This window comes from Lactuca sativa, chromosome 3 (genome assembly GCF_002870075.4).
Source record: "Lactuca sativa cultivar Salinas chromosome 3, Lsat_Salinas_v11, whole genome shotgun sequence".
Taxonomy (NCBI): domain Eukaryota; kingdom Viridiplantae; phylum Streptophyta; class Magnoliopsida; order Asterales; family Asteraceae; genus Lactuca; species Lactuca sativa.
Window position 1 is genome coordinate 230,556,849 of NC_056625.2, and position 12,605 is coordinate 230,569,453.

Sequence of the window (12,605 nt, forward strand, 5' to 3'; positions counted from 1 at the left end):
TCTTCCGAGGTGACCCTAGTTGTGACACTCGTCAGTTTTGGTCAAGGAAAGTCAAACAAAATCAGCAGGTCAGCAAGAACATCACACGATTCATTAAAGGTCAACTGATTAAGACCCCAAAGCATTGGGATTTCGGTGGTTCATGTCACTTGATTGATGGATCTTTTTCCCAACATGATATACTACTCGGTTCAATGCACATGTCACTTCACCCTACACTATTTTCCGTCTATTTAACTCGTTCCAAGAACTCCTCCAACCACCCTTCGAATTTCATCAGTTCAACATTTTCTACATCGTTGTTTTCTCTAAAGATCAAGTTCTACCTTCCAAGCATTTTTTTCAAGTTAGTTTCCAGAAATCTTGGTAAATATTCCTTGCTAATCTAATGTGTGATACACTCTTTTATTTTAGTTTCATCACATTTACACACATTATCATGTGTTTAAACTCAAAGGATAATACAATCTTCAAAGAGTTTTCTACCACTTTCAAGTGTTTTTGACTTGAAGATCTTCTCCATCACCTCTCTATACAACCACAAACTCATTCAAGGTGAGTTTATACCCCTACATTTTTCAAGACCTTTTTCATGTGTTTAAGGTGTGGGGGGGGGGGGGGAATAGAAGTTAAACACAAGAAAACTTTTGTTAATATACAATCAGTTACATATGTTTTCCTGAGCTTATTGAGTTGTCATGTGGAAAGCCTTGCCTTTTACTCTTGTCATTTATGCCCTCACATCACCAACCGATTCCCTTTCCCTACCACCATGTGTTGGTAATTGTTAACCTTGTTACGTGGATAGTTTGGCCTGATATGATCGGGGAACCTACACCCATAACATACTTTCCCTATTTTACAATCTAGAGCGATATGTCCTATCTTTACAGATTTATAACAAGTTCTATTCCTCATATTATGCTCATTTTATGGAGTCTTTTGCATATAGTACATTGTTCTACTCCGGACCCTTGATCTACCATAAGTTCTAGAGCTGAACTCTTGCTTTTCTTGGAATCATTATTCCTACCATTCCATTTTATTTTTCCCAAAGCCCTTTTTTCACCTTGATGATTATGTTCACGTTTGCGACCTTCAGCCACATCTACCGCACACTAGAAAGTACCTACTTTCTAAATTTCCACAAATTAACGAACAATTGTTCTTATTCCCCAAATATAGCGTTCTACCCTTCTTTCTTCTATAGATAGATAAAAGTTAACAAAACTATCTTTCTCCACGAACTTAGTAGTGTACTCTCTCATTGTCATATTCCCTTGTTCTCTTCTCAAGAATTCGTCCTCCAATTACTTAATTTCCCACGACATGTTCTTGACCACCTCATGACCCTAACTTCTTTCACTATGACCCACTAATGTATAGCCTCCCTTTTTAAAAATATTGCATCATAAATCATCTTGTCCTCATCCGCACACTTGCTAGTATAAAATGTTCCCTCAGTCTCCGTGATCCACATTGACCACAGGATGGGTTCAATTTCTTTATTAAATGCGGATGGCCTATAATTCATAAGTGTCTTTTAACTGCAATCATTCCAAACACTGTTGTTATTATGTCTTGAGTGTTGTATAATACTTGGGTCATGGTTCGAAATTGGTGTACTATACTCGTAGTATTCCTCATCTCTGTCCATGTCACCAACATACTCACCCAATATTACATCATATGTATAAGCAATTACATTTGGCAAGGTAGCTTGTACGTCCAGAGCAATCTATTCATCAAAAACTTCTCTGGTGATCATATTTTCCGATGGATTCAGTGGGGTGTCTGGTATGACTCTTTGTGCTCTGACATAAGCTCCAATCGGGATGTGTTGTTCTTCCGGGGTGACCCTAGTTATGACAGTCGTCTGTTTTAGTCGAGGAAAGTCAAACAAAGTCAGCAAGTCAGCAAAAACATCACACGAGTCATTAAAGGTCAACTTATTAAGACCCTAAAACATTGGGATTTCGGTGGTTCATGTCACTTGATTGATGGATCCTTTTCCCAACATGATATATTACCCGGTTCAACGCACATGTCACTTCACCTTACCCTATTTTCCCTCTATTTAACTCGTTCCAAGAACTCCTCCAACCACCCTTCGAATTTCATCAGTTCAACATTTTCTACATCTTTGTTTTCTCTAAAGATCAATTTCTACCTTCCAAGTATTTTTTTCAAGTTAGTTTCCAAAAATCTTGTTAAATATTCCTTGTTAATCTAATGTGTGATACACTCTTTTATTTTAGTTTCAACGCATTTACACACATTATCATGTGTTAAAACTCATAGGATAATACAATCTTCAAAGAGTTTTCTACCACTTTCAAGTGTTTTTTACTTGAAGATCTTCGCCATCACCTCTCTATACAACCACAAACTCATTCAAGGTGAGTTTATGCCCCTACATTTTTCAAAACCTTTTTCTTGTGTTTAAGGTGTGGGGGGGGGGGGGGGAATACAAGTTAAACACAAGAAAACTTTTGTTAATATACAATCAGTTACATATGTTTTCCTGAGCTTATTGAGTTGTCATGTGGAAAGCCTTGCCTCTTATCATTTATGCCCTCATATCACCAACCGATTCCCTTTCCCTACCATGATGTGTTGGTAATTGTTAACCTTGTTACGGGGATAGTTTGGCCTGATATGATCGGGGAACCAACACCCATAACATACTTTCCCTATTTTACAATCTAGAGCGATATGTCCTATCTTTACAGATTTATAACAAGTTCTATTCCTCATATTAACCTCATTTTATGGAGTCTTTTGCATATAGTACATTGTTCTACTCCGGACCCTTGATCTACCAAAAGTTCTTGAGCTGAACTCTTGCTTTTCTTGGAATCATTATTCCTACCATTCCATTTTATTTTTCCCAAAGCCCTTTTTTCACCCTGATGATTATGTTCACATTTGCGACCTTCAGCCACATCTACCGCACACTAGAAAGTACCTGCTTTCTAAATTTCCACAAATTAACGAACAATTGTTCTTATTCCCCAAATATAGCGTTCTACCCTTCTTTCTTCTATAGATACATAAAATTTAACAAAACTATCTTTTTCCATGAACTTAGCAGTGTACTCTCTCATTGTCACATTCCCTTGTTCTAATCTCAAGAAATCTTCCTCCAACTGCTTAATTTCTCACAACATGTTCTTGATCACCTCATGACCCTAACTTATTTCACCATGACCCACTAATGTATAGCCTCCTTTTTTAAAAATATTGCAATATAAATCTGTTGGATATAGTGTCTAAGTCTATAACTATATTTGGTATGTGCTTGACGCGACCCGGCATTGGCGATTTGGGTTGCACTTCACCCGAACAATTTATGGATAATCTTTTGAGAATAGTATAAGTTATGATTTATTTGTTGGGTTTTGAGCATTCTAACACTCCTAAGTGTACATGCAACCGTAAATACCTTGGATCTATATTTTCTCTATTATACATGCAAATAAGAACTTCCAAGGTATTATCCTAATCTAGCATACAAAACAATGAATGTAACAAGATAGAATACATACCTCTTTGATGTAGAAAGTCTTCATGAAGCTTGAGTGCCTAGTGCCCCAAGTGTGACACCTCAAATGGTTCACACAACACCAAATACACTTGGAATAACTTGAGAGAAATCTACACTCATGAAAATCGGCTAGCCCTTTCTTTTCTCTCTAGTGGCCGATTTTGTCAAGAATAAGATCTTTATATAGTGTTATAATTAGGGTAAACCCTAATTGTCATGACTTTCCATTTCCTTGGATCCATGGGTTCAAATACACCATGGAGCATCCATGGACCATCCTATGGCTTTTAGCCCAACTTGACTAATTGAACAAATCAAATCAGTGCTGGCCCGGCCGAGCACTTCCATTTGTCATCATCAAATCATCGAGGGGCCCACATATATCGCTTTTATCCCGAAGGTAATAGGAATGGATAAACTTCGACTCATATGGCTTGTTCTACTACTTTTTGAATCATACACAAAGGCACGTTTTATAGCACCGAGTTACCGAATGCGTTTTCGTGCAATCAATGTACAACCAACTCATAGTAACAACTCATATCTATAGGTTTGAAGAATATAATATATTATCGTCTCATGATCACTCGTGATAAAATCCATGAAGTGATTCCAATGAGCGCGGGTTGAATCCAATACTCAGAACTTATGAGCACTCATGAGTGTTGTAGCCAGTCTTAATTCATATCTACTTCCAACATATGACCGACTGTGGATGGTTTGAATAACTTAGTCATTCCGGAAGAATAACCTAGATTATTCTGGAAGTCAAAACATGCAAAATGAAACACAATAATAATTGAATCCAATATGGTATCAAAACCTATGAACATAAATAAAACACATTTTATTTATCACCATATGATTACACATTATTCATTGTATACTGTTTCAGCTATCAACTTTATTCTTGAATTTAAAACAATAGTTGTCCCATGCTCCAAGCATGTACACTATGTTTTCTAAACACTAGTCATGCCATACACCAAGTATGCATACTATGTTTGTCTATGATCTTTACTTTGTTAACTATATCCATTGAACATAACTTCAATGATTCTCTTTTCACACTCCCAAATCCTTACTGCAAGTACAAGAATTCCAAATTCATGTCATTTACTGAAATCTGTTAGATTCTAAACTTTATATGCATTGATCCTCCTGTAATGATTATGCACAAAGTCAGAAAGACTTGACAACAATCATTACAGAGTATTTTAAAGGAGATTAGCTCCTTGGAAACATCCTTCTTGCATTAAGTTTCCTAATCCTAAACAGATTGAAGATTCTAACTTTGAAACATTTCCAGATTCCATTTTGACTATCACTTTTGAACAAGTGTGGCCTCCTTCCAGATTATTTCAATATGGTCCTTCCAAAATTATCGCTATACTTCCAACTGTCCTTGAGCTACCAATCTTTGGTAAACCTTAGATTGTCCTCGACAATTGTTTAATCCTTTTAGTCATATCCATTTCTAAACCTTTTCCCTTCTTAATGCCCCACGCATTTTGAAAATTTTAGAAAGGATGAATATAGCACATGTAATCGATCCTATATCCGAAGCATATGGGACACGATTCATGATGTCTCACATAAAGACTAAACCAGTCTTTTGCTATAACATTTCCATTTCAATTTGCCAAGTTCTCATTATTCAGATTATGAAAAGGGATGTCGTAATCATAATCGAATTTTAGAACGCAAATAATGGAATCATATACAGAATTTCCTTATGTTGAGCCATTCCAACATGAAATTCATATATATATATATATTCTTGACTAAATGGTTAAAACCTCACGATCTAAGCTTATAGATTTGAGATGAAGTATAATTTCCTCTCCCTTAATTATAGCGAAACAACTCTTTCCCAATTGAAACTTTTGTTTTCTATAATTAACATTTGCTAACTTGCAATACTTATCATAATTATCATGCTCACACTAACATTATGATCATTACCATAACACTTATGCTCCCACTAGCTTTGACAGGTACTCAGAATCAGCTGACTTTCTTACCAAAATTCAGATTCTGATACTAGATTGTTTTGATAAAACTTTATCAAAGTCATACACCTTCCCTTAGATAGCACACTTGTGTGTCTAAACAATTATGAAGAGGGATGTCGTAATCATAATGGTTAGACCTTTTTGCCACTTCTCACAAGTCCAGGTTAGTGTGCCGGTAAACCACACACGCTCCACTAACGACTTTGAGAATACAAATATCACAATTGCTATCTAGCTAAAATCTACTTAGTGAAAGTGTTTCCTCACCATCATTTTCATGAATCGGAGAGAAACCTTATGACACTTAGATTTAACGGTGTATGTGTTCTTATCCATGTGAATTATCAAAATCATAGTCACAAGACAAGGATAATGACAAATCCAAACTAATATGGACTGAACACAATCTTAATTTCGTGCCACCTAGCAGCTCAAGTGCCTGCCATTGCTTGCAAGTTGTTGTGCAACAAATTGAGAACTCTAAGAACTCATATGCAAAGCCAACTTTAACTGGAATGGGCACAGAATATGTCAACACGATAGGTTATAAACCTCAAGTCGTGTGCTAGTGAAGAACTTCAGGTTTTATTCTTGATTAGTTCTTGAGACTTTCAAGACCTTTAAGACTCCCACTATCCTCTTGACATATAAGACTCCCTTGTCAAACATCCAAGAGATAGTGCAGATTCTAATCAAGAAAAACACTTCACACAATTGGCCTAAGTTGGTCTTTGTTTTATCCAAAACATCACAACTTACCAATTTCAAATGTACAAGAGTAGAAAACTTTTACTCTTACATTTGACAAGTGTTTTAAACCTTCTTTGAGACATGTCACTCAAGTTACTATCTTGGAGTATGACTCTAAGATTTGAATTGGAACGAAGTGTGACTCATCTTCTTGATTTAACCATTTCAACAATTCAAGTTCCTCTTCTTAGCTAGGCTCTTAGAGGATGAATTGTGATAAGGTCTCTAAATCATTAAGATGATCACACAACTGATACTAAATTACTCTCCCATTTTTTCAGATTTGAGAAACTTTTATCCTTCTGTCTAGTTTGAGTCTTCTTATTCGCTCTGCCTTACATTGGAACCTTTTTCCAATGTCTCAGAGTTACACTTAAGCTTGTAAGTATAATCATATTTACTGAGCTTTAGTAAACTATGACGAATAGTCATATCAATCTTTTGTGGTGGACTTAATCAGTTCACAAGAATGTGTACTCGATCCCTTAGTCCTTTACTTGACTTACACATCCATGTGACCAAGGAATTAGTCTTAATTTTCCAATACTTGAAAGTTCTCATTCATCATGCTATACAACTTGCAAGATTCCAAGTTCCGGTCCAAATGAAACTTGGGTGATGAGAATCTTTCCTTATTTGGTAAATTTAGACATTACCACAAATGAAAGAATCAGTTTCATATTTCCACTCTTGCTATTAATGGAATCATATAAGCAACAATTTTTCCTCAAATGCCATTGTAAGGATATTTTAAAATAAATAAAATCAAATGTTTTCTTTTATTTTAAAAGTTTGCGGAACAAATTATCCTTACAATCCATATGAAAACTTTTTGTTATCTATTCCTAAGCAATATCTCATAACTCCTAAGAAGCAGCTCAAGAATCCGATCTTCAAACTACGCGATAGAAATCCATCTATGCGATCAGATTCAGCATATTCTTTCTTTAAGTTCCTTCACTTTTTCTTTGATTCTTAAGACATCACCATGTGACCCATTCACATCATGTATCAAGAATCTCAGAATGGAAACTTAACAGAGTTAGATAGTGGACTTTACCCGAAGTAGAGTCAAACTTATTGACTTTAACATCCTTAGGTAAATTTGGCAGCTTCGCAACCAACGCCCCTTTCTTTGGCAATATAAACATATGGACCCTTTGATAATGGTACACGGTACTATCACAGACTTAGCTTTTCTCTTTACCATTTGGTCAACCGAGTTGACTATGGCCGATCCCTTTCCATTGGGAAGAGAGAGCTTTACTAGATATCCAATGTCATCATTGTCAATGTCCATAGAGTTTTAAGGATGTTGATCTTAACAAAATAGATAAGATCATTAAGGGTCTTGTCATAGTCTGTTTCATAGGTGTCCCAAAGGAACTCACTATGTGACTTAGAAAGTGATTGAACCTCCAACTTTCTCAAGACTTTGACACCCAACTCTCCCGGCTTGTCAATATGTGACTACATCTCCAAGATGTGATCACACCTAGACCTTGCCTTGCCAATAGGGCTTGAGTGACCTTAAACTTTTCAAGAACTTGTGGGTTAGGGAGAATAATTTGAAGAGGTGAAGAAGTATGATATCCATGGGACATCATCTTCATTAGGAAAGCTTGTTTCAAGAGATTTGGGAAGATCATAAATGTCTAAACCAAACATCTTTTGGGAGATATTCAAGATAGTTGATCGTAAGTCCTTAATATGACACCTAATATGAAATATTAAGGCTAGGACCCAACAAACTATTTTATAACTTAGAAGAGGTATGCCGTAATCCAAGCTATAAAATATTTGAAGGTAGGTGAATGACGATTCACCAATTTACACCAAGATAAACGAAATGTATTATTATGTTTTTAATTGGTTTTAAAACTCCTATATCTTTTGAGATTCATTGAACTGTTCAATGGGATGTTTCAATCTCGAGTGTGCCCTTCAGGTTTTGTGACTGGGATGCCGAGGATCACAAAACAAGGTGTGAAGTAACCATGCAAATTACTTGGTACCCTTAAGTGTTTACCCCTCTATCGATGTGTCTGTTAACTACACACGCTCCATCGATACTATGATAAACATTAAGTTACCCTTTGCCTATCTTGTTAAATATGAGTTAGTGTGCCGGTTAACCACACACGCTCCACTAACCGACTTAAACAAAGTGCAAAGTGTAATTTCATGGATTAGCACCTTATTCACATTTTCCTAAGTAACCAAGATTGGGTATTATTAAGAGTTTAGTTACTTAGTATTTATCATTAATACTTTTAATGAAGGGAGAATTCTAGTCCTGTCAAACCCGTTCGGCTAACGACCCTCCACCAGTCAAGTAAGCGGTGGGTGAGAGTGGACACCCATTAAGTTGCCATTTTATAGGCAACAACCTTATACCCACCTTATATACCGGCTTCGTGAATGAGGCGTACTAGCAGTAAGACTGACTTTACTCTTATACATATATATATATATATATATATATATATATATATATATATATATATTATTAACTTATAATATTATAAAGTATAAGGGTTGAATTTTAACTTTTAAAATTCTAAGGGCTAACTGGGAATTAAAGTATTCACAAGTGAAAACTTTTCAAATTCCAAAACTTGAGGGCAAGTTTTGAAACTATTCAAAACTAATTAATTCCATAACTCATGTGTTTAAAGTAGTTTTAATCCAAAAACTCTTCAAGTCCCATAACTTGTTGTTATATATTCCTAAGCAATATCTCATAACTCCTAAGAAGCAGCTCAAGAATCCGATCTTCAAACTACGCGATAGAAATCCATCTGTGCGATCAGATTCAGCATATTCTTTCTTTAAGTTCCTTCACTTTTTCTTTGATTCTTAAAACATCACCATGTGACCCATTCACATCATGTATCAAGAATCTCAGAATGCAAACTTAACAGAGTTAGATAGTGGACTTTACCCGAAGTAGAGTCAAACTTATTGACTTTAACATCCTTAGGTAAATTTGGCAGCTTCGCAACCAACGCCCCTTTCTTTGGTAATATAAACATATGGACCCTTTGATAATGGTACACGGTACTATCGCAGACTTAGCTTTTCTCTTTACCATTTGGTCAACCGAGTTGACTATGGCCGATCCCTTTCCGTTGGGAAGAGAGAGCTTTATTAGATATCCAATGTCATCATTGTCAATGTCCATAAAGTTTTAAGGATGTTGATCTTAACAAAATAGATAAGATCATTAAGGGTCTTGTCATAGTCTGTTTCATAGGTGTCCCAAAGGAACTCACTATGTGACTTATAAAGTGATTGAACCACCTACTTTCTCAAGACTTTGACACTCAACTCTCCCGGCTTGTCAATATGTGACTACATCTCCAAGATGTGATGACACCTAGACCTTGCATTTCCAATAGGGCTTGAGTGACCTTAAACTTTTCAAGAACTTGTGGGTTAAGGAGAATAATTTGAAGAGGTGAAGAAGTATGATATCCATGGGACATCATCTTCATTAGGAAAGCTTGTTTCAAGAGATTTGGGAAGATCATAAATGTCTAAACCAGACATCTTTTGGGAGATATTCAAGATAGTTGATCTTAAGTCCTTAATATGACACCTAATATGAAATATTAAGGCTAGGACCCAACAAACTATTTTATAACTTAGAAGAGGTATGCCGTAATCCAAGCAATAAAATATTTGAAGGTAGGTGAATGACGATTCACCAATTTCCACCAAGATAAACGAAATGTATTATTAAGTTTTTAATTTGTTTTAAAACTCCTAGATCTTTTGAGATTCATTGAACTGTTCAATGGGATGTTTCAATCTCGAGTGTTCCCTTCAGGTTTTGTGACTGGGATGCCGAGTATCACAAAACAAGGTGTGAAGTAACCATGCAAATTACTTGGTACCCTTAAGTGTTTACCCCTCAATCGATGTGCCGGTTAACCACACACGCTCCATCGATACTATGATAAACATTAAGTTACCCTTTGCATACCTTGTTAAATACGAGTTAGTGTGCCGGTTAACCACACACGCTCCACTAACCGACTTAAACAAAGTGCAAAGTGTAATTTCATGGATTAGCACCTTATTCACATTTTCCTAAGTAACTAAGATTGGGTATTATTAAGAGTTTAGTTACTTAGTATTTATCATTAATACTTTTAATGAAGGGAGAATTCTAGTCCTGTCAAACCCGTTCGGCTAACGACCCTCCACCAGTCAAGTAAGCGGTGGGTGAGAGTGGACACCCATTAAGTTGCCATTTTATAGGCAACAACCTTATACCCACCTTATATACCGGCTTCGTGAATGAGGCGTACTAGCGGTAAGACTGACTTTACTCTTATACATATATATATATATTATTAACTTATAATATTATAAAGTATAAGGGTTGAATTTTAACTTTTAAAATTCTAAGGGCTAACTTGGAATTAAATTATTCATAAGTGAAAACTTTTCAAATTCCAACACTTGAGGGAAAGTTTTGAAACTATTCAAAACTACTTAATTCCATAACTTATGTGTTTAAAGTAGTTTTAATCCAAAAACTCTTCAAGTTCCATAACTTATATACCGGCTTCGTGAATGAGGCGTACTAGCGGTAAGTCTGACTTTACTCTTATACATATATATATTATTAACTTATAATATTATAAAGTATAAGGGTTGAATTTTAACTTTTAAAATTCTAAGGGCTAACTTGGAATTAAAGTATTCATAAGTGAAAACTTTTCAAATTCCAAAACTTGAGGGCAAGTTTTGAAACTATTCAAAACTAATTAATTCCATAACTTATGTGTTTAAAGTAGTTTTAATCCAAAAACTCTTCAAGTTCCATAACTTGAGGACAAGTTATGGAAGACTTTAAACTAATAAAAGAATTAACTTTTCTTTATTTTATAATTTATGGAATTAATTAAGGTTACACTTTATTTATTTATTTATTAACGAAGTGACTCTTGAACCTCCATAACTTAAGGACAAGACTCTTCATCTTTTGTAACCATTGCCAACTTTTATGAGTTTTATGAAACTTAAATGTGACTTTTCATATAACTTGAGGACAAGTTACAAAAAGCACATTTTAGAATCAACTCTTAGATTAATTTGGATTGAAAACAACTATTTCACTCAACTTTTCAATTAATCTAAGCAACTCATAAGAACAAGATAATTCAAATCAAACTTTTTCATGTAATTAGTCTAAACCTTAAACTAATACAAAACATGAATCTATTGACAATTATCTCTTTGAAATTGGATTAGCATGAACATTACCACATCAAAAACAAGTTTATAAGTCCAAAAACATCTTAGGGTAATGTTCCTAGTCCAAATCCAGCCAAAAAAGTCAAATTTATGCTGTCTGGGGGTCCAACTCGTCGAGTTCAAGAACCAACTCGGCGAGTTGGATCGACTTTGATCACTTTTTAGGCATGGACTCACCGAGTCTCCTGATGGACTCGCCGAGTCTAATGATCAGACAGCAACAACTTCGATTTTTTTTAAGCAGTTTTGCAAGTATAACAAGAAAACAAGCCTAGGTTCTGATACCGCTGTTGGGTTTTGAGCATTCTAACACTCCTAAGTGTACATGCAACCCTAAATACCTTGGATCTATGTTTTGTCTATTATACATGCAAATAAGAACTTCCAAGGTATTATCCTAATCTAGCATACAAAACAATGAATGTAACAAGATAGAATACATACCTCTTTGATGTAGAAAGTCTTCATGAAGCTTGAGTGCCTAGTGCCCCAAGTGTGACACCTCAAATGGTTCACACAACACCAAATACACTTGGAATAACTTGAGAGAAATCTACACTCATGAAAATCGGTTAGCCCTTTCTTTTCTCTCTAGTGGCCAATTTTGTTAAGAATAAGATCTTTATATAGTGTTATAATTAGGGTAAACCCTAATTGTCATGACTTTCCATTTCCTTGGATCCATGGGTTCAAATACACCATGGAGCATCCATGGACCATCCTATGGGTTTTAGCCCAACTTGATTATCCATGGAGCATTAGCCCACTATACAAGTATGGATGATTTACATAATCAACCCATATATTTACTTAGTCTTCTTTTGATCACTTAATTAATCCTAGATTAATTCTTGATCAATACTAATTAAATAATCTTATTATTCTTATTATTAATATACTAGAACTTATAATATATTAATAACCATAAGTGTCTTATTTCTCTCATTATAGTCTATCCAAATGCATGATGCCATGCAACCCAAATGGACCATGCCGAGTCGGGTCAAGTCTTACCAATTATAGTT